We start from the raw sequence: 26,343 nt of genomic DNA on the forward strand, positions 1-26,343 counted from the left end.
AATGCATGCCATTTTAAACCATTAATCCAAATTGCTGTAAACACGTGGCTCTAAAAAGCTGTCTCTTTAAAACACAAGCCCCTCTATCCTTGGAGACACACACAGATTTGTCATAATCACATAAAGTTTTAATGCGCTCAGGGCTCTAGCGATAGCGCACATTCCCATTACCATAACCTTCTATGTGTGCAAATGAGCTGGTGATGGGGGAAAAGAAAAACAGTCACGGCTCCACACAGGACTGAGGAGAAACAAAAGCAGTAAAGCCCACCCAGGAGAGCTCATTTGAGTTAATAAATGCCATTTAAGTTGAACAGAGATCGCCCATCTCGTTTACAGGGTGGGAGATAAAGCTGTGCATAATTAGTAGAGACAGTTCAAGGTGTGAATGGTGAGCATCTGCAGATCAGAAAACAATACATTATTCATCTACAAAACACAGAATAGTATGAGTACAGATTTTTGCCCGTGTTGCTTTATACTATCAAAGCTGGCTCAACCTGAAAGACATGGAAAATATTCTTCACACATGCCCCTAACCACATGGTACAGGCAGTAACCTATGGTTTGCTTCAGTCTTAACAAAAGCCATCCTGCAGACAAAGGTGATTCCAACAAAAGGTTTCTACTGAAGAGTGCCTATAGTGGGTAAATTGAATGTTCTGACCAATTATCAATGAGAGTTTGCAAGAGCTTGTTATAAGAGCATGTACCAAGCCGGCAGCCAGGTATCGTTGCTAGGCATTGTCAGGATTATAGGAAGATACACAGAGGAGCAGCTATGTTTCACAGAAATTATTTTTATCTTTGCAGGTATCAAAGGAAAGAGAGTTACTTGTGCACGAGTGCCCTGGTAAATTAAGTATGCCAGTTGAATGTCAATGTTAAACAAATGCATTGGGAAAATAGCATACTCCGCTGCAGTCATTACAGGCATAGCTGTTCTTCTGTAAGACGAACAGGTGTAGAAAATGACTGCTGGGGTACATTAGGTAAGCACTGTAATCATGAGAAGCCACACACAGCAGGAAAATCTATTCAAATTTGCATCTGCAAGAGGACAACTGACTAAATCTGTTTTATAGATGTAAAGTGTATAGTTATAGTAAGGTTCTACAGTACTGTGCAAACATTTTAGGCACCTGTGAAACAGTAGAATTAAAAAAGGCCCTTATCTGATGTTTATTTACTCAGTAAAACACTGATATTAGAATAAATACCAATAACATTCCTACAAAAAGTTGGGGTTTTACATCACTGTGTTCATTAAAACGTTTCTAAAGCTCTCCTCATGAGAGTCTAGTATTATTTCTAGTCATTATTCAACACCTGGTTTGGTAAATCAGTACTTAATGATGATAAGCTGGTGATGGAACTGAAATCTGGAACCAAGCTTTGCTCTTTAGACTAGCTCACACGTTCTTGACTACTTTCTTCAAAAGGAGAAATTCTTGTCAATTTTACTTTATTTATATTTACCTGCATGTTCTAATGTGATCTGCTGTTTTAAGAGGTAAAAAGTGGGTTTACATAATGTGCCTAAGTGCCTAAAACATCTGCACGGTACTGTATATACAAAAGGAGTGCTTAAAATTGAGCAGAACTGTAGAAATGGCTTTTAATTCATTAGGAGTGTGATTTTTATCAGTGCGGCTTAAGTAATACATGCTACTTAATAAACGTTTTAATTATCTCTAGTTTGTCATAATAATTCTATTTCACAGCACTTTCACTTTGTAATTCTTTTCTATCTCAGAAACATCAAACCTCAGTGTTTCAGTTTGCAGCCGAATTGGTATATCATTTGCATAATTTGACATTTTTGTTCACGGTTCTTAAAATATGCAACCAATTTGGTATAAACAGATCGTTTAAAGACTTAACTAAGAGCCGTCACCTCACATGTCTGATATTAACAGCTCCTTTATCAGCAAAGCATGAATGAAAAAAATCTAAGATTAAAGGCCTGCTTTAATGAAGCACATGAAAAGCACTTATCTCAACGTGTACTGTGGCTGTCCTCATCAAACAGGCCTCTACCACACCCTGCCAGGTTGGCATTTAGTTTGCGAGAGAGCCTCAGGGCTGGTAAAGGCCCATCTGCAACACTGTATAAAAAATAAGGTTAGGTGAGTTTACAGCACATCTTATCTTTCAGGATATAGTGAAAAATATTACAGTAAAATGTAAAATGGCAACTTAAGTATTAAGTTTAGAGTTGAGTAATCCATACCGGTTTATCTGAAGGTATAATCTCAGAGGACTTCAGGAGTTCAATAAACATTTTGCACCAAACTATGGCATTACTGCCATCTAGTGTTCCATTTCAAATGTTGAAATGAGAAGGTGAATGAGAACAGTTTCTTAGTAGTAGTACAGCTTTGTGGCATTTAAAGAAATCTAGTAAAAATCTAGCTATAGGCTAGAGACTACTGCAATGTGATTTTCCTCCCTCTCCTTTTGTGCTTCTAAATGGTGTTCGACAAGAAACACAAACCTGTTAAATAGAGCTATGACAATATGACAATATGACAATATTTATCATATTGTGATAATTGTTGTTATTGTGATACACAATATGAAATTCTAAGCATATTGAGGATACTGTTGGTGCTTGATAAACACGGATTAGCTGCAGGTTTCATCACTAACAGTGTGATTAGACTGCTTTAATTAAATGAAGAGCAGAAGATTTAGTAATTTAGTATTTGATACGTAATACAAACTGGCAGCCTAAATCTTACACTATTTTGTGTATCTCCTATCCAGGGACAACACGACAAAGCAGCCAGCTATGGACACATGGAAGATTTCTTATTTACATTTAAGACTCCTTAAAGAGAAAGCTTTTGAGTTTTTTAATGGCCTCCCTGCACATCAGTAAAGGTACTATGCTGGCCATGGAAACAAGAACACACAAATCATCACATGCTTTTTTTTGCCCTTTTTTGCCCAGTCATGAGTAAAAATATGAATAAATCCAATAAGTAGAAGATCATCTTATATCAACAATTACTAATACTGTGTGTTTGTGTTCACATGGTGTGTTTTGGGGTCTTTTACTAGCCCTAAAGATTTGTGAAACTGGCTAAATAAAAACACACATGCATACACCCGCATTACTTAGACTGATTTGCATTCATAGCCATTTTGTTTCTCCTTCACTGCACCACACAAAAAACATTTGACTGCTCCCTTGTGGACAATCTTTGTCTCGCTACACGTGAATGAGTGTCCTAAATAAGAATTCAATAAACACTGAACTTTTCCAGCTGTTAATGTCATTTTTTTTAAAAGTTTCAGTATTTATAGAGCATTTATAGTCTTGCATACAAAAAAATAAATAATAAACCAATTAAACAGATATCAGGAAAGTAAAAGGATTTAGATTAGACATTGTCATAAGACTGTAGGGCAGGGCTGAGCAACGGGGGCCGGAGTCTAACACACTCTGCTCTAACAGACTTGACAGGTGAGTTGAATCAGGTGTGCTTGATCGGGAAAGGCAAAAACTGTGCAGGAATCCAACCCTCCAGGACCGAAATTACCCACCCCTGCACTAGGGTATTATTGCCTAAACACTGTCCTCTGTCCAGCTCAATTGACTTAATTTCTTAATTTCTGCTCCAGAAAAATACACTTAATAATTCAAAGAATGTGGAGATCCTTCCCAACTATTGAGTTTAGGTATTTCAGCAACACCCATTATTATCAGGTACATAAGATCAAGTACATATCTATACAATCTTTATAGACAAAATAGGTCATACGGAAGAGTTTTGTGCCTTTAAATGTGGCACTGTCATAGCTGATGTTATATTTGCTACCTTAGTGTCCCTAAGATATACTGCCCTGTTATTGTTAGGAAATGGAAGCGTCTATATGCAAATACAGCTTAGTCATTAAGCAGTAGACCATGAGAACACTGCTGAAGCGCATAGCACATCAAAAACGCCTGTCCTCTGGTGCATCACTCACTACAAAGTGGGTTTCCATGGCCAAGCAGCTGCACACAAGCCTAAGATCATTATCCGAGCGTCAGCTTGAGTAATGTGGAGCATGTCGCCACTGGACTCTGGGGCAATGGAAACGTGTCCTCTGGAGTGATGAATCATACCTAACTATCTGGCATTCTGGCATGATGGATGAATCTGTGTTTGTTGGATGCCACAAGACTGCCACCTACCAAACTGCATAATGCCAACAGTCAAGTTTAGTGGAGGAGAGACCATGGTCTGGGGCTGTTTTCAGGGTTTGGGTTTGGTTTCAGTAGAGTGTAATGTTAATGTTACAATGTGCAAATACATTTTACACAGTTATATGCTTCCAAATTTGTGGCAACAGTTTGGAGAAGACTTTTTCCTATTCCATCACGACTGTGACCTGTGCACAAATTTAAGTATATAAAGACTAACTCCAGCGGCCTGCACACAGCCCTTATCACATCCCAACCCGTCTTCCCATTCAACAGTGCAAATTCTCTCCAATGCTCTTTTGACTGAATGGGGACAGATTGCCCCAGATACACTCCAACATCATGTGGAAAGCATTCCTAGCTGCAAAGTCAGGGGGCAAGCCCAATATAAAGGACCATGGTTTTGGAATAGGATGTCCAACAAACTTATATTGGTATCATGGTGAAATATCCACATACACTATATTGCCAAAAGTATTCGCTCGCCTGCCTATGCACACATATGAACTTAAGTGACATCTCATTCTTAATCCATAAGGTTTAATATGATGTCAGGCCACCCTTTGCAGCTATAATCGCAACACTTCTGGGAAGGCTTTCCACTAGGTGTGTGTTTATGGGAATTTTTACCATTCTTCCAGAAGGGCATTTGTAAGGAAAGACAGTGATGCTGGACTAAAAGGCCTGGCTCAAATCCTCCGCTCTAATTCATCCCAAAGGTGTTCTATTGGATTGAGGTCAGGACTCTGTGCAGGCCAGTCAAGTTCTTCTATGGTCAAGGTTTTTATGGAATAGGAACAGGAAAGGGCCATCCCTAAAGTGTTCCCACAAAGTTAGGAGCATGAAACTGTCCAAAATATCTTGGTATGCTGAAGCATTAAGAGCTCCTTTCACTGGAACTAAGGGGCCAATCCCAACTCCTGAAAAACAACCCCACACCATAATCCCCCCTCCACCAAACTTTACACTTGGCACAGTGCACTCCTGGCAACCGCCAAACCCAGACTGATCCATCGGATTGCCAGACGGAGAAGCATGATTCGTCACTCCAGAGAACACGTCTCCATGGCTCTAGAGTCCAGTGGTGGTGTGCTTTACACCACTGCATCCGCCGCTTTGCATTGCGCTTGGTGATGTAAGGCTTGTAGTCACCTGCTCGGCCATGGAAACTTAATCCATGAAGCTCTACACACTGTTATTGAGCTAATCTGAAAGCCACATGAAGTTTAGAGGTCTGTAGTGATTGACTCTGCAGAAAGTTGTCGACTTCTGCACACAATGCACTTCAGCGTCTGCTGACCCCGCTCTGTTATTTTACGTGGCCGACCTCTTTGTGGCTGAGAGGAAATTTCCCATATTTTGAGTAGCTAATTTACCAGTAAACTCCTGACTTTCCAGCTCACTCATCCTGTTTCTACAGGAAAGGTTTGATTCTTTGACCCACCTGGGGTTTCAAACAGGTAAGAGATGCAAAGAGCATTTAGTTTAGATGAGTGGCTTTTTTTCTTTCCTTTTCTTTGCAATTTTCCAATAGTGGATTCCTCTGATGTTGTACTAGCTACCTGCAGTCTTATGGTATGTGTGAAAATTGTATTCAGCCTCTTTAATCCATTAGGGCCAATAATACCCTACCTAAAAGCAGCCCAATGTTAAGCAGCCTGCTTCCAAAGCCCAGACGGTGAATAAACCTTAGCTTTAAAGGCATTAACTAAGACCTGAGTGAATACTTTGAACAGCTCAACCATTTATGAAATTCATTTAACAATTATATAAAGATAGCAAATCTTCATACCACATGAGGCTTTCTGAGAGTTCTGTGTTTATTACACAATTGTCAGCCTCTCTGGTATGTAAGTTACTGCACATAGACTCTTTCTGTTTAGTTGAGGTATCTTTGAACTATTAGTCTATTCTAACTAGCTAAGGTTTTTCTTGGGTAAATAGCAAAGCACTTTTGTAAGTCGCTCTGGATAAGAGCGTCTGCTAAATGCCTTAAAATGTAAATGTAAATGTTGTGTTGTTGCACCTGTCTCGAGGCCATGAACGAGAGGACTCATTTGGAATTGGTCTTGTCTCGGGGAAGTGGACTCAAATTGTCAAAAAAAAGTCTAATGTGTCTCTGTGGTAATGTTAATTAGAAAACTTTTTTTATTATTGGATAATAATCATGGTAAAGGTGTACAAATAAACATGCTGAACTGCTGAACTTTTTCCTGTCTCCATGAAAACCACCGAACACTGGGCAGTGAACACAATACTGGTATACAATACCGTTTAGCAGCATGGTTCCAGGTTGACACTTGTTTCTCACGTTTGGAATGAGTTTATTAGCCTTTCTTGTTGTTGTTCTTTATTAGCCTTTCTTGTTCTGTGTAAGGTTGAAAAAAGGCTAGGTTTAGCATTTGCTGTAAAAATGTGTTTAAATGTGGGCTGATCTACTAAGGGCCCACATTTAAGGGGTGACCTGTGAGTTTACAGATGCCTGCAATACTTCGAGTTTTAGGTTGATCTAAGGCTGTCTGAAATATAAGAAATGCTGCCTGCTTAGACAGGATTCTGAGGCAGGAAGGCACCCAGTCATGTTTGATTTAAAGTTTGGTAATGTAGTCTTCTGTTTTTTTGGGTGAAAATGCTAACAGCTAGTGACAACACTGCTAAACGCTCCTATCTAGAATTGAGCTGTCTATACACTGGCAACGTCAGGATGTATTGCTGCCTTTGTAATTCCGTTACAGACCTCCATCACTACACTGCCTTCAAAAACACTGATTTGTGAGACAGTCTGCACAGCAGGACATCAACTCAGCTACCTCCAGCTTCAGACACAGCCTAAATGAAGCCTAATAAACTCTTTTACATTACAACAATACAATGTATAACTGTCAGCTTTGCTCTTCCATTATTTTTCATTTTTGTGACTGAATTGTTCTGAAAGGTTCAAAACACAAACATCTACGTTACATTTTTATACACTGCGTTGCTGTTTACCTTTAGTTTTAGGGTGCTTTTACACTTGCCTTGTTTGTGTAGGCCAATCTAGCCTGTTCTTTAGTTTGGTTGACAGTGAAACATGTGAGCTAAACTGAACCAAATTGCAGTGCCTCAGAAATCTCAGGTCTGGATTAAACAGTTAAACCTTGGTTCAGTTGGCTATTTATAGAAACACATTTTTATGATTTGTGGTTGTCCTATATGTAGCAGGAATGTCTGTATTTTCATGCCACATTAAAATATACATTTGAAGTTTGTAGGCTTTTCTTTTTATAAGTGTTTTGGTGAGGCAATACATTTTAAGAATATTGTATTTATTATTGAATATTGAATTTAATATTGAATATTGAATTTAATATTGAAAATATATATTTAGTATTTACTTGTAGGATAATACAAGGGATTATTAGCCCCTTTACATTGCTTTTAATGGCTTTGCAGAGCTGTGATCTGGCAGTGCACTAGGCTGGAGTCAGTCAAGTCCCTTTTTGTTTGGTAGAGTATAAAGTAATCTCATTTTTTACTCCAGAGTTCAGGTTCAGGGACTGTGACTTATGCTCATATTCTGAACCTAAATCCTCAGATTCTGGATCTGTGTACTTTTTCTGTAATATGCTCATTAAGGCTGTGTAGAAGATTTAGTCTGGGGAAAAAAGATCAGATTTAGATTGTGCCATATATATGAATTCAAGTTAGCCTTTACAACAGAATAAAGCAAAGGTATGCATTATCAAGCCAAGTACGGCATTAGTGGAATCCACAGTGTGGACCACCAGATGTCAGTATTTGCTGGTTTACTGAAAGATACAACTGTTGTATATAAAAAAAAGAAAGAAAATGATGTCATACATGTGACGTGTCTAAGCACCCCATCTACTATTTTGGAATTGTGTTTATTTGTTAAAGTGAAAAATATTTTTTTATCAGCTACAGCATCAATAAACAATAAACACAGTCAGGCTATTATGGAGTAATCTATATAATTTAGTCTGCTGAGCTGCGCCTGTAACTCACCATGACCGTGACATGGCAGTCCTCCTTCACAATGTCACGCAAATATAGGATTAACTGAAAGAAGAATTAAAAAACCCTGACTTCATAGGCTAGATGTTTCTCTGATGAATGTGTGTAATTGCTCTGTGGAACATGCCGTTGTATGGCAACAGACAAATCAACTTGTACATAACAGATTTCTACAACTCTATCTGCCTGTCTCACAAGACCACAGGACATGCCCACTACACTGGAAAACATGTGTACTATAATATACACTATAATAATAACAGAAAATCAAGTGCTATCACAGAAATAGTGGGCCAGCCATGTTGTAGTGTTGTTCAAATTCTGTACATCTTTTACCCATTTCATGGTCATTTCACTAGGTTTACATAGTGATGGTCAGTTCACTATGCTATGCTATGTAAATGCTATCTAGTCAATAGTTAACGAGTGAACCATACTGCACTACACAAATCTACTACTATAAATCTCCTACAAGGCATGTTTTACTTGAGAGACGTCTGCTGATACAAAAAAAGAAATCTTATAGGCCTGATATGCTTTTATTCCCTGTGTGTACCCCCCCTCCTCCAAATGTAACTGCATCTTCTTGAAGTCATAAAGAAGTCTAAGCAAACTAACAGTCATAAAAATCCCTCGCCAAAATATCCCTCACAAACCAGCCAGCTTTGTCAAGTGTAGCAGTTTTACATATGTAGCGTTGTTTGTTTTTTAACCTTGTAACTGCTAAAACTACGAAATGACACATGGCAGAAGCCTCTAGGCGCACACGTGTTGTTTCTGCTGTTTAGCTGCTGTTTCCACTCCATTTACAAGCTCCACCTGATCCAGCAAATGCCGCTTCTGCTGGCATAACCTGGTAAACTGACTTGTACTTTCTCAATACACAAGTGACTGTGTCCACGATAAGATTACGCAAAACTTTGCATAGGACCTGGTGCCGACTCCCCATTTATACAGGTTCCTCCCTCCTTACTTTGGTAAATGAAGCACACCCTATGCTACTACTACTACTACTACTACAAGACAGGCCCACTACAAGGCACACCTACTTGAGAAATGTCTTGTAGAAGCTTATTAAATATGCTTTTTGGGCAGTGGTGGCTCAGCGGTTAGAGCATCGGGCTATCAATAACAGGGTTGTGGGTTTGATTCCCGGGCTTGGCAAGCTGCCACTGTTGGGCCCTTGATCAAGGCCCTTTACCCTGTCTGCTCCCCAGGCACTGAAGTTGGCTGCCCACCGCTCTGGGTGTGTGTGTACTCACTGCCCCTAGTTCACTAGTGTGTGTGTGTTCATATATATATATATTTATGCCTAGCATTCTAGTTTGGGATTCACTAGGCCAAAGAGTAGTCCATCTGTTTTCTAATGAAGCAAAGGCTGAGAAGGCAGCTTAGCCGATAAGGGGGTGGAACAAATGTTCAAATGTGGTGGAAAGGACTTAGCAATTTCATGCCAATGTGCAAACCATCTACTGTGGGCGCCTAATGTAAGCGTCACACGTACGCCTTGCTGATATACCTGTGTGGTCTGGGTATTAGCTTCATCACTGCACTTTAGTTAGGATGTCTATTCATCAGAACTATGCAGCTACAGGCATTTAGAGGAAATTGTACTGTTATTATTATTAGCTTGTGTGATATTATTAGCCTATGCAACATTATCTGAAACATCTGATCTGATCTCAGGCTGCCTGAGTAGTAGAGACGGAGTGGGTGTGTCCTATGCAACGTCTTGAAGTGGGAGTGTCTTGTAGGATTGTCATGTACCGCTAGATAGCTGAACGACTGCTTGAATGACTAGCAGGCGTGGTGGGCGTGTCCGGTGGGAGTGTCTTGCAGTGAGAGGGCAGTTTGTAGTGGACTTGCCTTGGTAAAGCAGTAAACGTCTGTCAACTGGGTATGTCTCACAGTGGGCGTGTCCGTCAATGGGCGTATATTGGCTTGCGGCTCTACAGTGCAGCAGCTCCAACGTGATGTGCGTCCACTTCTTCCTGCTACGCGCCTCCTGCCTCCTGTGATTGGTCAGGCTGAAGCACGTGTGCGGTGCAGCTGTCCGCGCGCCGTGTTCCATTGTTTCCCATCGGCCGGAAGCGCTGCTGCTGCTGCCGCTGCTGTCGCTGCTGTCGCTGCTGCTGCTCTCCAGCCGCTTTCCAGCCACCGCTCCGCAGATATTCACCACACCACCCAACACTACAGCAGAGCTCATACAACCCTGCACTGCCTTTATGATATGCCATCGGTATTCAACAGTACATCCAACGCGCGTGTGACTAAGACAAAGCACGCTGTCCAAACCATCGCTGCTGTCAGGCTTCTTGGAGATGGAGCAAAATGAATGGTAAGTGTGCCGACCATTTATTTTTCATTTCTGTCGTTTTTAAAAGACGACACGACTTAATTAAGCGACATGACTTCAGTTGGGCACGGGTCCCTTTGTCTGCGGGAGGAGTGGGTGGAAGCCGGGCTTTAGGTGAGGTGGGATCTGTTCTGGTGCAGTGTTATGTAGCACTGATTGGGCTGTGGGGGAAATCTTCAAGCCAATGCAGCAAGGAAGCCACAAATGGGTTAATAATAGGCACAGTGACTGATCATAAGAGCATCATTATCTGTAATATACCTGATGCATAAACAAATACAGGTCTCAACATAACCTGTAAATATTAAAAACGTTTGTTTATGAGAAATGTATTTCTTAAACTCATTCATATACAGTAACATGTTGGTTTGTGTGTGTGTGTGAGAGAGAGAGAGAGATGCTCAACATGTCATTGTATGTATATATGTGTGTACAGTGACACACGTGTGTTTTATACATGTACATACATATAAGTAATGCAAAGATGTAAAATTAAGGCATATATTAAAGCTTAGGACTGTACATAATAATGGGTGAGTCTGTCTCATCACCTTGTTCTGAAGCCTCTGAGAGGCAGTGAAGCAGAGATCCAGAGAGGAGCCAGGCTGCCGTCATATCTTTCCCTGAGAACAGGCAGCTGTGTCAGGCAGATCTATGCTCCCCCTCCCCTCCCCGGGGAATACTCCCTCCAGTAATGAAGGAGCACTCTGAGGGCCCACGCAGGGCCTCTAGCCAGCGCTCTAATGGCTGCTTTTACCCACCATAACAACACTTAATAAGTATGTTCTGGTGTTGAAGAAGAGAATGCATACAATCTTATGTTTTTTGTATGCAGGATATGCAGTATGGTGTGTGTGTATTATTTATATATATATATATATATATATATATATATATATATAATATATATATATATATATATATATATGACAGAAACTAATTATATAAACTAATGTATTTTATTTAAATATTATATTTAAATTAAATGTCGTATATTTAGCATTCTGTATTGTTTGTTTTCACAGAAATTTGAAGCTAGTCATTCTTCTTTTAAGGTAAGACTCTGTGTTGACTTCTTCACTGAGCCGTCTGTCTTTTTAATACTAACAAAAATGTCAGTGGAAGAAATTGTGTGGTGTTTGTTTATTGTAATTTGTTTATAGACTTAAATGTCTGATTAAATTGTTTACAACTTTTGCAATTGTCCTCAAAGGACCCCCTGGGATGGCTTTGGATTGCATTTTAGTATCTGTTGTTTCTGTAATAATATCCCTTTGCCTTGTTCATCACTCAACCAAGTGGATTATCATCTGTCAATACAGATAATTGCCTAGCTTCAGAAACCAGTGCCTCATATAGCTGATAATTCTTTTACCATTCGTTTAGCTTGAGACTGCATATGTCATTAGGGAGATCGCTGATCTGATGGGTATTAATGCTTTTTCTTCAGCATCATGTTTTGGATCTTTAGTGGCTTTGCAAGGTGGTGTTGTAATTAACAGGTTTTAAAGAGAGGTCCTTTGTAGGGCTGGGTGATATGGTAAAATACTATATAACGATATTTGAAGACTTTTTTTTTCATGATACACAATATTTATCACAATATATGTAATCACAGACTAAAACAGATCCTTTAAAAACTACTATTCAGATACTCTCCCGTACTGAGTACAGTGATTTTTTTATTCTGCTGCTAAACCAGTCTAATCACACTGCATGTAATGAAACCTGCAGCTGATCCGTGTTTATTAAGCTATATTATTATAAAAGCAAATTGTTATCACAATAACAAATTTGATCATGATATAATAAAATATCGTCAAATTGCCCAGCTCTAGTCCTTGGTATGGTCTTAGACTGGCTAATCAGTACTATTGCCTAATGCCCACAGTATGTTAGAAATTATGCATCCATTTTTTTCATTAGAGAAAATAGTTGTTAGATTAATTGTTCATGCTTCATTTAGAAGTATGAGACTCGGAAGATGCAGGGGTTAATTTCGTTGGGCTGAGAATGTGGTCTTGGGCATTTTTCTGTCTACAGAAGCCTGACCCACAAGCTTAGTCACTCCAAATGTATATGTAGGGCATATGGGAGTTCATTATTTCTATCAGACATATTTGCCTGGTTGACATATATGCACGACTGTGAGACTGAAACAGCTGGTGTATGCCCTTGTAATGTTTGATGTTGTAGATGCTGATGTCACAGCTTTACCTGCAAGATCTCTTTTAAGTGCGCTTTACTGTAGCTCCCCTTCTCGCTCTGTACGTTTCTTTTTGCTGCACTAGCTTCTGATCTGCTGTTAAAAAAAAAAAGTAGAATGTCTGGTCTGACCTATTGTGTTTCACTGCTATGGCTGATTAAGATAATTGTTGTTCATTTGCTAGGTTTCAAGTAGCAAAACTTACAGCACAGAGAAGCATAATTTCTGATTTATTACTTGCTCTGATTTCCAGTGGTGACACAAATAATACAAGCCCATCAGAGTCATCCTGTTTATTCATATGTATGCCTAAAATAAAGGAATATTGTGCAAGTATTGTTTGTATTGAGCATTTTAAAGTAATTTGGAGTTTAATTTTGAGCATATTTTGAGATGCTGTTTTTTGTCAGTGGTCAGATCAACAGTGGATATTTATTTCTGTTTCAGTGTAGTGAGCTACGTGACTATCTAAGAGACCAACAGCGTATCTGTAACAAGCAACTGACAAGGAAAACATGTAATATCCTCCTTATTGCAGCTTTAATTAAATCAGGTTCAGGGTAGATGGTTAAACATGGTGCCAGTTGTCTGAATGAGCGAGGTGAAGTGCAGCATCAGTGAGATGGGACACTGACTCAGAATGTGGCACTGTGCCTCATTATCTGCTTCCACTCCTGCTCCTCCACCATCCCTTTTTGTCTTCAGGGAGTCAGCGAAGTGCAGCAGTGTTTCACACCATGCACACATATGTGCTCATGTAACCACCGATTATATACAATAAATGCAATAAATGATTGCAGTACCTTGGGAAGAAAAACTCCAACAGATAAAACCAAGCTTGGTGTTAATTGATGAAATGGAAAGTAGCATAATAATGTTTAATCTGTATAGAACTATACTTTCGGCTCAGATTCAGTCAGATGCTGTGAAACCAAATAGACAGCGCTTCACAGTACAGATGGATAATGTCCCAAAACATTCTGCAAAAGCAACCCAAGAGCTTCTTAAAGCAAAGAGATGGAGTGGCAGAGTCAGTTGCCTGACCTCAACGCAATTGATCATGCATTTTACTTACTGAAGACAAACAGAGAGACCGAGAGGCAGAGAGACCAACAAACAAGCAGTAACTGAAGGCGGCTGTAGTGAAAGCCTGGCAAAGCATCTCAAGGGATGAAAGTCAGCATTTGGTGATGTCCATGGGTTCCAGGCTTTAGGCTGTCATTGACTGCAAAGGATGTCCATCCAAGGCAGCAATAGTGCAAATATTGGTCACTATGTACACTGTGTAATAATATTATAAAATGCCCAGTGATAATAATATAAATGTCCTAAGTATCTGGGAATGGGTTATAAGGTATAATAATAATAATAATAATAATAATTTGGGGGCTTCGACATGGACACAGTTGTAGTACAGTGGTATTGAGTAGTCTTGTTTACGAGGAGGAGAAAGTGTCCTTCCGTCTATCAAACTGTGTGTGATTCCTCAGTGTGCGCACACACACATGTATACATACATACATACATGCATACATACTCATGAATACACAGAGCAAAATCAATTTGACTGCTCTTTATGCTGAAATGGCTGGAATTTTTGTGCAGGATTATGACGCTGCCCTTGTGCTCCTTTTATGTATCCTGGCAAGGCATCCTAAAAGGTCGATGTTTGTGATGTGTCCTAGGGAGAGAAAGAGGCCACTGGCTGCTAGACGGGCACAAACAGACAGTTTGATCAGTGAGAATGCCCTGCACTGTACCATGCATGCACGCCTTCAGGGGAAAGGGGCGGGTGGAGAGGCCAAAAGAAAGGATGCCTTAATCTGTTTTTCATTTAAAGAACAGAAACAGTCCTGCAGCATGAAAAAGATCCTGCCTTTTCTAGCCGGCTAAATGCAACAGTATATTTGTCATGTATATAAAATGATCCTGAGTTTGGGGGTTTAGAGGCTAGCTCTGGGCAAGAATTGTTTTTTTGTTCTTTCTAAAGCACAGGCAGGTACTTATTACCCTACATTTACCAGTGATATTTAATGCTGACATTATGTATTTATATATTATATGTATGTGTGTCCTTTTATATAAATTCACTGCTATTCATGTGAAAAATCAGGACACTTAAAATCTTTTGTCTTTATATTTTTACCTTCATTTTAACAATACTGAGAAATTGAGTATAATATAATTAAACAAATAAATTGAAGAAATTACTTTTAATTTGTAAAATGGAATGACTAGAAATGCATCTTTTTTGTAGGGAAAAAGTTAGGACTTTTTCACGTTTATTACTGCTTAAAAAGTCGTTGGAATGTGGAGCGGCTGATTTCTAATTGTCCCCTCCCAGACTCAGATGCATCCACAACCTTCTGTCTGAAGACATCAGAAAGCTCTTTGGATCTCGCCATGGTGATAGCTCTCATTATAACAATCCAGAGCAAACCAAACTAAATCTAGGTTTAAATAAAGACCGTCTCATACAGAATCCTCTCCAACCATCTAATCATCTGCAGATGTGCTGCAACTCATTCTAAATTTTGAAATTTTAAAAAGTAATACATGTGGGGGTGTCCTAACTTTGTCCTCTCAGAGAAAAGAGCTATTTTATTAATTTCATTTGACATTTTCTATTAAAAGGCATATCTCAGTTTCAGTATTGTTTCAATGTCCTTTTTTATTATGTTAAAAAAGACAAAAGTATTTGTGGGGTGTCCATGACTAATACATGACTGTGTATTTTTTTAAATGGTATGGAAAACCAATAGTAACACAAGCTGTGATAGGAAACATTTGTGGGTGGAGCATGGATAGGTCAGTTCATTAGAGCAAATGAGCAATTTCCTTCAAAATTTACCATCCAGTAGCTGAATAAACTGATATGTATCCTTTGTGTAAATCCTTCATATGAGTACTTCATATGATGTACCTGTGTGCACAGTCCACTGTGTAATCTTTAGGATGCCTCTGCTTATGTAATACTGCAGTCAAATCCAGTCTTAATGAAGCACAGTCAGTCACTCAGCCCATTTTGTCTGTAACAGAAGGACTCTTAGAGATCAATTAGACACTACGGGTGTTTGATGTGCCTCGTTGGCTCCTTCTCTCTCTCTCTCTCTTTCTCTCTCTCTCTCTCTCTCTCTTTCTCGGCTCTGTGTCTCGGCGCTTCTCAACATCTTGCCAACGGGACTGGTTGCCATGACACTTGTATGGAATGTTCATATGTGCAGAGAGGAGAGCACATGGTTTCCTTAGTTTTTGCTACAAAATGACATCATGTGCAGAGAATACACACCTGCTGCTTGATTCCTGTAGTTTTCTGTGCATGTTGACCTCACTGAAGTTACCTGAATGCATTACCTGCATTACTTTTGTAGTGGATTACTGCTATTAATTTTGCCATATCGTCGCTGTCACACACAAATATTTTATCTTAATTTTTGTTGAGTTTTACTTTTTGACATTTATTAACACAGTTGTCCTTTATATTGTGTTTCGAATTTCATTAGGATTAGACCAATAGAAATGCCCCAAAGTGACTGTTAACTTCCATTAAAAGTTAAAGTTGCCTATTTGGAGGTACAAGCTTTTTGCTTGACCGTAAAGATATGTTGTAATAGCTTGAGGTTGTCGTCATATATTTAATTCTAGCATTTAATTTATATGTTAATCGTTTTATGTGCAACACACTTGGGCCATAACAATAAATATTATCTTAATTAAATTAGCCTTTTCTTTACACTGTGGACTGTTCTGCAGGTGATGGTACAGTGAAGCTGTCTCTGCACCACTGCTGCATTTCATCTTTAGTGCTCTTGCTCAGCATCATGTATATTTATTTCTTTACCATAAGCCTATTATGGTATTACCATATGCCTTTTTCTCATTTTCATAGCAATGACTGTGGCAGTACATAGTTCACAGCTGAACAGATGTTTCCATAAGCGGGAAAAACTTCAATGTTTTGTCACCTCGCTCCCTGTCTGCAGTTAATTACACTACTCTAAATCACCGCATTGAAATTCAATAGCACTGCACCGAAGGCCATCATCATTAAAGGTGTGACAGTGTGTCTTTAGAAAGTGGGCCACTGGAAGGACATCACAGAAGCTTTCCTAAAACACTTTGAGCTATCAAAATCTTCATTTTAAGCAAAGATCGGGCACTGGTACATGGTCGTCAGTAATTTCAGTAATTGGAATTCACTTTTTCTAACCAGCTCAACACCAAAAATATGTGTGCAAACACAATGTCCAATTTTTGCATATATTATTGTGTATATTTAATATAGCAACAGTGTATTGTATGTTATAAATAATGTGGCATAGTGCAAGAGCCCTACTCTTACACTATTGTATGACATGCAGTGTGTATATATATATATATATATATATATATATATATATATATATATATATATATATATATATATATATATATATATATATATATATATATATATATGTGCATAATGGTAAATGCCATAGAAGGGCTTATGTGATTTTATGTTTTTATCTTCACAGTGAATAAACACAAAGTGGTAAAATATTGGATTTCTGATTACATTTCCTAGTCCTCCCTGGGTTCACATTGGTAATATAAAAGCTGGAATTATAGCATTCCAAAATACTGTAATTGACCTTTTTCCATTGCAGATTTTATGCCCCATAACCTTGCTATATCTATACATTCATCTATACATTTATGTCCTCCTTGGAATGTTTCTCTTGGAATTTTTCCCATGGAAACAAAGTTTTGAATATTCTTCATGTGACCGGTTGAGATTTATTCAAATGTGTAATTGAATGAAAATATATGCAAACTTTATTCAGTAGTGCCCTGAAATACCCCTGCTCCACATTTTCATTCATGTTTTCAAAGCAGTGCAATAGCTTGTATCATTTGAATGATATAATGCACAAAATACCATGCAGCTGTCAAATGCAATTTTCAGAACCACCTCATTATTGCAGTGACATATTTTCTACGTTAAAGGAATAGAAACTGGATGGGAGGGTACCGGCAGTCTGCTCTGCCTGCTCTTTCAGTATCAGGCGAAAACATGAACATGAGCAGACAATGAGTAACAGTGAGCGTGCATTTGGCTTGGGCTCGTTTGATCGATCAATGCTGCTGCTAGTGCAAAACAATAATTTATATTATTTAAATGCGATGCTTTCAAGTGAGGGATTTTATTCAGATGTCATTTAACAGATTGGGACCCTTTTCTTAAATTATTTCATTTCATGTTATTCTGTTCAGAACATTCTGATCTGCTCTCGCTGTGCCTCTCTCTCTCGTGCACGCTTGCTCTCTCGCGCTCTCTCTCTTGCTTTCTATCCCTCATGCTCTCGCTCTCTCGCACGCACGCTCTCTCTCTCTCTCATATTGCTATGGCAACCAGTTTTAATGTGGGGGGAAAAAAAACTCAATGGGGAGACAGTTGCCGTATGTTTATGTATTCCAGTCCATCTCAAGACTGGAGATAGACAAGCTGGACTAAACACGATCATTAATCAGTCAAAAATCAGTATGTTACTTATTGCCGTAGTCTACCATAACCTTCCTAATGGGTCAGGTGATATGAATCTGACAGCCGGTTTGTTTGTTTCTTGTATTTTAAACATTTGATCTGAACAGTGTGGAAGATTGATAGTTCAAGTGTAGAGAAATAAGGGTTGGATGTGTACAGAGACAGCTCACGTGTGACCGAGTGTGGCTTCAGCTCTGTAAAGGCTTTTTGTGCAGTTAAAGAGAGCTGGTGCTTTGGGTTGGGGTTAACTAAGGTTAAGTCAGTCATCCCAGGAACATGGAAATATGGCTACTTCAGGGTTTTTTTTCCTCTAAGCAGATATTTCTGTTATAGATGAATGTGCTGCAGTGCTGCTGAGGTGATGTTCCAATTTCCAGATGCTCTGCTGTGCTCCTAAAAGCTCCTAGCGTCGAACAATACCAAATCCAGTTTTCCAAGCAGTGGAGTTAGTGAAGCTTGCAGGGGAGATATGCAGTATTTTATACTTGTCTCGACTTTTACTAGAGGTAAAAAAAAGGCTTTCTGTGCGCAGCTGCAAGTGTGTCTCCTCAGCTGGAACATTGGCTAATTAATGCAGCACCGTATCAGCATGTTTGTCAGATCCAGATATCAAACCAGCCACAATATGGTGATGAAACCTGCCAATAATGATATCATTGTGTATCTTTAGATGAGACAGATCTACAGGGATGATGCTGTTTCATGCATCTGTGACCTTTTAAAGCCTCTCAGGTGTTTGTGAGCTTTTTTTCCTTGTTTAATAGATCACCTGACACACAGAAGACTGAGGCTGATTCTCAAATCACATGCTAAACCATGAATCCATCAGAAACTGTGCAGACAAGAAAATGCATATACATAGTCATTTATACAGAGTATTATGACAACCCCCAGTTTGCAATTAACGGACGTCACGTCACAGATGCTACGTGAATACACCATTTTGTTGACTTTTCTAAGTAGGAAAGGTTGCAATAGGTTTTCAAAACATTGTCATAACGTACCCATGTTTTCTGGGTTGCTGCATGTATAAATAAGCGAGCACACCAGTCAGTTGTAGCAACACGATAGAGATTTGACTAATAAGCTAGGGTGGTAGCATCTTGGAAACCGCTAACTGTGGGAGTCGCTGTAGTAAAGGTGTACCAAGAATGAACGTTTCGCACATTGAGTGCCTTCCAACGGCATAACAGTGGTGCCCCATGGGTCATTGATACCAGAGGGGGATGACTACTCCGGCAAGTGGTACAGAGCAATTGACGAACCTCAGTGGACCAGTTCTTTTTAATGAACACCTTCCATCACAACGTCTCACTAGTGTCATCCAAGCCAAGGGTGGTTTTTCCAATTTTTAGGCAGGTGGTCATAATATTCTGGTGTGACTGTGTATTTCAGTAATAGATTTGAGTAATTTCAGTAACAAACAATGTGATATAGTTTTTAAAAGGATTTAACATATAGGTTTGTGTATAGATTTAGTAAATAGGTTATTCTCAACAACAGTGAAACTACGTGTTTGACAGTATCTGAGTGCTTGGATTTCTAAAAATAAAAATGTAAATAATAAAATATAAAACTACTTGTATCATTTTAATTTGACCAACAAAAGCCATTTTTTGCCTATAAAGAAGTTTTTTCTGTACCTGTCTTATGCGCCCCCGAGCGGTTAAAAGTTGAATACTGCTGCGTTAGTAACTCAGCCTCAGCTGATGATGAAGTAGCAAGCAGTGGGCAGTGACCTTCTGAATATACATACCGTTGATGTACGAAGCAACTGATTGGCTCCACTACACACTCCTCACTAAGCCCTGCCTCCACACGCTTGTACTCGGTCCTTTGTTATTGTCCCACACTATTTAACCATAGCTTCAAAGATATCCACTCAGATTTTATAACCAGAGCGATCCGTTTCAGAATTTGCACTTACCGAAGGGTGCCACTACTATTCCTCCTCGACACAATATTCCAGATAAGAAAGTGATGTTGTGTTACATAGCTAATTAATAACGTGTGATTCTCATCTGAGTAAAAACGACAAAATAAACAAAGAACTGTGCTGCTGAAACATCGCCTGCCTGTAGAACAGCTACTTGTGTGATTCTGCCATCCCACAGTGATTGTTTGGCCTGAATGGCAGTTTAGTCATCTTTTGGTGACACACTCTCGACGTCTCAGCCTACACATGCTCTCGTCTAATTTTAGATATGCACACACGCTGGCTGTCAGGTAGCTGACAATCAGCAAAGGCTACTGCTGGATTCAGTTAGGCCTCCGTACACGTCAAATGCGTTGAGCATGAGTGGCGTGTGCTATTGTGTACAGGTTTTTTTTTTTTTTTTTTTTTTTTTTTTTTTGTATTTTTCAGTCTGCGTCTCATTTCAGTTGCATGGAAGTGCAAAAAAAGATGAGTCATAAAGTCTGGCACTGCTTCAGTCATCCACAGTGTTACTCAGCTTAAAATTACAACCACACCATTAGACTCTATTCTCTGCAGTGCTTCATTCAGATCCGATCTTAAGGGTTTTAAGATAATTGTCACTGTCAGAATGAAACAAAGAACTGTTTCGGTTGGAGGTCGGTGTGGAAGCAGTCTCACTGGAGTGACGTTTGTGTGTTGTCTTTCATTGAATGCCTTATGCAGCTTTGAATAATGTGTTGTTGATTCCAAGATGAACAGAGACTTGTCAAAACTGTAATGATATTCTTATGTGTTGTGCGTAAGATTTATTTATTTATTTATTTATTGTTTCCAGTAAACACAAACAAGATTAGCATCATAGATCTTCTCTGATATCACAGCAATGCTTTTTACATATGATACTAGCATAAGATCTCAGAGAGAAAGTGAATTAATAATGTTTGTGTGTGTGTGTGTGTGTGTGTGTGTGTGTGTGTGTGTGTGTGTGTTTGAGGACTTGCATAGACCCAGACAACCCCAGCCTCCCAGCGCTTGTATTAAAGATGAAAGCATCATTCGCTTTGTGAGGTGTTCTGCGTCTCTCTCTCTCTCTCTCTCTCTCTCTCTCTCTCTCTCTCTCTCTCTCTCCGTCAGAGCTTTGGCTTCTTCTAACTTTTTTTTTCAGGTGGCATGGGAGAAATGCAGACATAAATAAAATATAGTTGTATGAATAATTCAGGGGTGCATTGTGATTGACATGAGGGTGAAAGTACCTGATTATGCCACGGCGGTACGTGAGTGGAATGAGGTTTGGAGCAGTACTGATGCAGTTGGGATCTGCGAAGCTGCAAAGTTAGAACTCCCCATCTGCATTTCTCTCATTTCAAACTCCAGCTTCAGGGAGAAATCTGACTGGTCTCTGAATGGCGTTTCTTCAGTTCTATAATCAAAAATCAAATTTGCTTCAGAGAAATTTCTAGACCTGGTTATTGAAGGCAAAAAGACATAGGGCTGTCGCTCTACAGACAGAACAATAACGGAGCAATCTTCTAATTATTTTAAGGATTAATAAAGGCGTCGAGTTTTTATAAATGCTCAATATTAACTGAATAGCATTTCCTTTCCTTTAAAATCAGTGTGTGTAATTTTTTTTTCCAAGTTAATTTGGCACAATGTAAAGAACAATCAAAAGCAGCAAAAATTTAGACACTATCATATTATGACTCAGTAAATAAATAGAAGTCTAGATTTATTTATAGTTACCATCCAACACCTGGCTCGGCAAATCCGTGCTTAATGATGTTAAATTAGGTGAGCGGGTGATGGAACTGAACTCATCGAGGCACTGGCTGGGGCATCCAGGTGAAATCTGTAACAAAGCTTTTCTCCTCAAACTAGATCAGCTATCAACTACTTTCTTCAAAATGAGAAGTTTGTGTTTCTTTTTACTGTATTACTGTTTACTTGCACCTGTTCTAATATGATTGTGTTTTAGGGGTAGAAACACTCCACCAATTTTACATAATGTCCATATTTTATACAACAAAAATATGTTAAGAAAAGTCTTTACCACGCTCTGTTTGTGTGCAAAAAAAACATCAGTTCCACCATCAAATATGCATTCGAATGGCTCCTTAAGTTTTCATAGTTCTTTATAGGACCACAGCCTCAAAAAACACTAAAATCCTTTTTTAAGGTTTATCATGCAAACTTCTAAATAATCTCCACTTCATCAAGAAAGTGTTTAAATGGATGCGTTTTTAAATCAAGCAATTAAATTCAATTAAGTGATCGTGACAGTGCAGAATCAGTGTAAAACATGTCAGCTGATAAGGTTTTCTAGTTCTACAACAAATGAGTTGCTTAAGGTCACGCATCCACTTGGTGATTTGATGAGAGGTTTAAAATAGATGAAATAGCAATTTTCCTAATGTCTGTCTCCAGTCTCATTTGCCAGTTTAGGGCCTGGAAACACTAGATGTTTGCCGTTTACCAGCAGCACATATTATAATGTGCTTTTAATTTATGCAGCAACACAAGGCGTGACGCGAGGACAAGCCTGTGTTCGCTCAGCATTTATTGCTGTTAACAGTTCAAGGCATCGTGTAACACAGGGGAATACAGGCCACCTTAATGAACACCACGATTAGAGCTTTGGGGTCAGATTGTGTGCGTCAGTCATTGTAAAGCCAAACCCACGCACATATAGGCAGGGTGATAGGGGAACATTTTTTTTTTTTCTTTTTCTTGCCTTCATTGTTCTGTGTGGAGGATGAGGAGATCAATGCTGGGTGCTAGCTGCAGCAGTCTGCTCCGTGTGCAGGATACTGAGCAGCCAGCCAGCTCTGTCTCGCTTCTTTCATGTATGTGTGTGTGTGTGTGTGTGTGTGTGTGTGTGTGTGTGTGTGTGTGTTTTGATGTCTAATGCCTCGAGCAACAGCAAGTTAACAAATGTACAGAGCTGGAGTGAAGCCTCATTTCCATAAAGCAGCGAGTGTAGTACATTTGCTTAAATGGGCTCCTTTGTCTTTAATTGCCTTGTGTACCCTTGCTTGTTGCCCCCCCCACCCCCAAAAAAAACCTTTCAAGACAAGTGTTGTAGCATCCCTCACACAGTTCTTGGTGTTTTTGTGCAAGAGGCTTATTTTTGCAAGCGCTCCATGAACAGTACATTGTGTTAATGAATGCGGCTGTTCGGCATTATTTGTCATTTCTTGGATAGGGTGATGAGCGATGCGTCTGGGCTCAGTTTGTCTGTTTTGAACAATGAGGCAGTTAGCGACATGGCAGGAGTCTTTCCACCAAAATGTTTTGGCATTGATTTACATGTACAAAAGATTGATTCAGTATTCATGGAAAATCAGCTAAAGTCAACGTTACACTCGGATCCCAACACCAATCAGTGCTGTACTGAACCGAAGGTTAATGGATGTCGCTTCCTATTTATGTTCCAGGTCATGCCTGCTTGTTTTGTCGGCTTGTAGAAGTGCAAATCTTCTTGCACAACTGCGAGACGTCTTATATAACCCCCCCCCCCACACACACACACACACACACTTTGTATTGATGTTTATTTCACACTAAATTATGGCTTCCGAACGTCTAAGCACAATGAAATCACTCTAATGAAAGCTTGATGAACAACGGCCTTTTTGCTTTAGATTAATCTCGTTGCTCTGACAAACGAGGTCCCTTCACAGACTCCATCGTGTAAATTACAGTATGATTCATAGCCATACCATCCCTGCTTTATGGAGCACAGCAGCTTATGAACACTATCCAGAGGGAGTGAACCATGACCTTTTCAAAACAAGCTCTGCTTTGGTATTTTCATGGAGCTGATCTGAGGCCCGCATACAACTTTTTCCTAACCCTGAAATGTGGAACACATCAGCTGCAGTGTTTAGACCGTAGCAGCCTCTTTGGTTGGTTACAGGGACGGACACAGAGACATCATCTTTGGATGCATAATCATTCCAGTGCACAGTTTCTCCCTGAGGGTCTCCAGATGAGACCTGGCTCTCTCAAGGTTGCTGTTTATGGCTGCCTGTGATATGTATGTGTGTGTGTGTAATAGAGAGATTTATGAGATTAAACACTGCCTTTGAGCCTGCATCGCCACTACACATTAAAAATACAGGTCTTACAAAGGGTTCCTAGAGGAACCACTTTTGGTTCCATGAAGAACCATGTTTGTAATAGAAATGTGTGTGTGTGAAGATCCTTTTAAAGGTCTAAAGAATGTTGCTTATGAACATGGACGAGCACATCTTTATGGAGCCAAATGTGGTTCCTTTACAGCATCTCTTAAAAAACTTTATATTTAAGAGTGTACTCCTGAGGTGCTAGTGGTTCTTTACTCATCTCTCTTTTCATCCGTTCCCTCACTGGCTCTTTCTGCATGCATCTCCAATGGCAAAATACAGGCTCTCTGCCTATTTAGAACAGTTTCCCCCACTTCAAAAAACAAAAAAATAAAACAAAAACAAACTTGCACAGCCATCTGGGAAGGCAAATGTTTGTGTTGTGCCACACTACAGTAAAAACAGTGACACTGTAGAGAGGAGGCAGGCCATATTGAGCTTTGGCTAAGGGTGGCAGGACAAATGTTGCTTCATTTTCTTCTCTCTTTTTTGCCATCTCCATTCATTCTGCTCACTCGCTCAGGCTCTCTCCATCCAAAGAGGCTGTGTATATGCCGTACTATGTGGCTTCCCTGGCTGTAGGCTGCAGAGAGAGAGAAACAGAGAGACATGAAGTAAAAGTCACCCTGGCCAGTTCTCCATCCATTGCTCTGACCCCTCCTCTGCTGTCTGAGAGATCGCACAAAGTCTGGTTGCAATTATACTGTGTTGCTTCACTGAAAGCAGCTAGTTTGTTATCTTCGTCCCTGTCAGTTCATGTGTCAGAAAGACTATTCATAGCCTTCAAGAATACCAGGCCTTTGAAATATCTAAAGGTACAGTACAGACATTAGACTTGTAAGCAAATGTTCCTACAAGAGAGGGTACCTCAGGACTCCATTTTCTTTTTATATGCCAGAAAAGAAATGCACTTTTTTATCCGTTGCCTAAAAATATCTTGCAGTGGCTCTGAAGCACCAGATTAGGGAAATTGCCTGAGCTTACCAATTAGTGTCATTGGTTTTAGGAAAATCACTCAAGTTATAGCATCTTTAACTCCGCTCCAGAACTCAGTTTCAGTTTGTTCTTCCCTCAGTTAGCTTCTTTCTATAATGCAGTGTATGCAGTTACTGTACACTGGTTGTAATTTTTTTTTCTCTTATTTTCATTCCCCCCTTGCTACAAGCTTGGTCTTCCACATCACAGTATGCTACCAGTATTGGAAAAGGCACATGCTTTTTACAGTCACCTAAAGTGCCATCAGATCTACCCTAACCTACAATAATGCAGTGTCATTGGACAGCTCAATGCACTAATTTTAAGTGATAGTGGAGAGGGAGGGCCGCCATACTCACGTAGAAAGAGCCAGATCAGTTAGTGAAAAAACATTAGTAATGTTTTCGTGGACATCCACCACTCAGGAACCCTGGTGGTTATTTACAGGGTTTGTATAATTGGTCTATGCAGTTATTCAGTGCTGTAGAAGTACTGATCTACTCAGGTACGTGAATTATAGCTTATCACAATAATGATAATGTATTTATATATAAATAATGTCATGAATTGTGACATTTCTTAAACTTAAGTAGCAGAAATTTGGGAACTCACAAAGTCCTAAATAATAGAAATATTGGATGAGGAGGTGGAGCTTTTTTAAAATTCTTAATGATTTTGTTCAGATGTTTTCTGTAAAAGAAAGTGGTCAGAATTGGCCGATATCAGTGGCCAAGTGACCTCTCTTGCCAAATAATTAATAGCAAGTGCTAAACACTACAAACTTTTTAAAAGATTATGTTTGGAATGTTCACGGTTAGACATCAGGTCAGGTGATGGTGCAATACATCAGAGGAGAATTCACCAGCTGCACTCCCACTGTATTAACAGAATTATGTCACTGCTGTATGAGTCTCTCACATTGCTCCCTTATTGTGACTTTAATTCCCTGTGTAATTTGTAACAGTGGTCATGCGCTCATTTGTTTGCTGAAGTTTGAGCCTCAGGGCCAGGAAGCGCCGTGTCGGACT

The 26,343-nt window shown here is 39.4% G+C and overlaps 1 protein-coding gene across 1 annotated transcript in view; it reads left to right on the top strand.

Moving 5' to 3' along the window:
* Window positions 1-10,164: 10,164 nt before the first annotated feature.
* The window catches only part of csrnp3 (cysteine-serine-rich nuclear protein 3), a 33,407-nt gene continuing 17,228 nt past the window's right edge, over window positions 10,165-26,343 (top strand). The window contains exons 1-2 of the mRNA XM_072685752.1: window positions 10,165-10,547; window positions 11,591-11,620. The gene's annotated coding sequence lies outside the window, so the exon portion shown is untranslated. The remainder of the gene's footprint in view (window positions 10,548-11,590; window positions 11,621-26,343) is intronic.

This window comes from Salminus brasiliensis, chromosome 8 (assembly GCF_030463535.1).
Source record: "Salminus brasiliensis chromosome 8, fSalBra1.hap2, whole genome shotgun sequence".
Taxonomy (NCBI): Eukaryota; Metazoa; Chordata; class Actinopteri; order Characiformes; family Bryconidae; genus Salminus; species Salminus brasiliensis.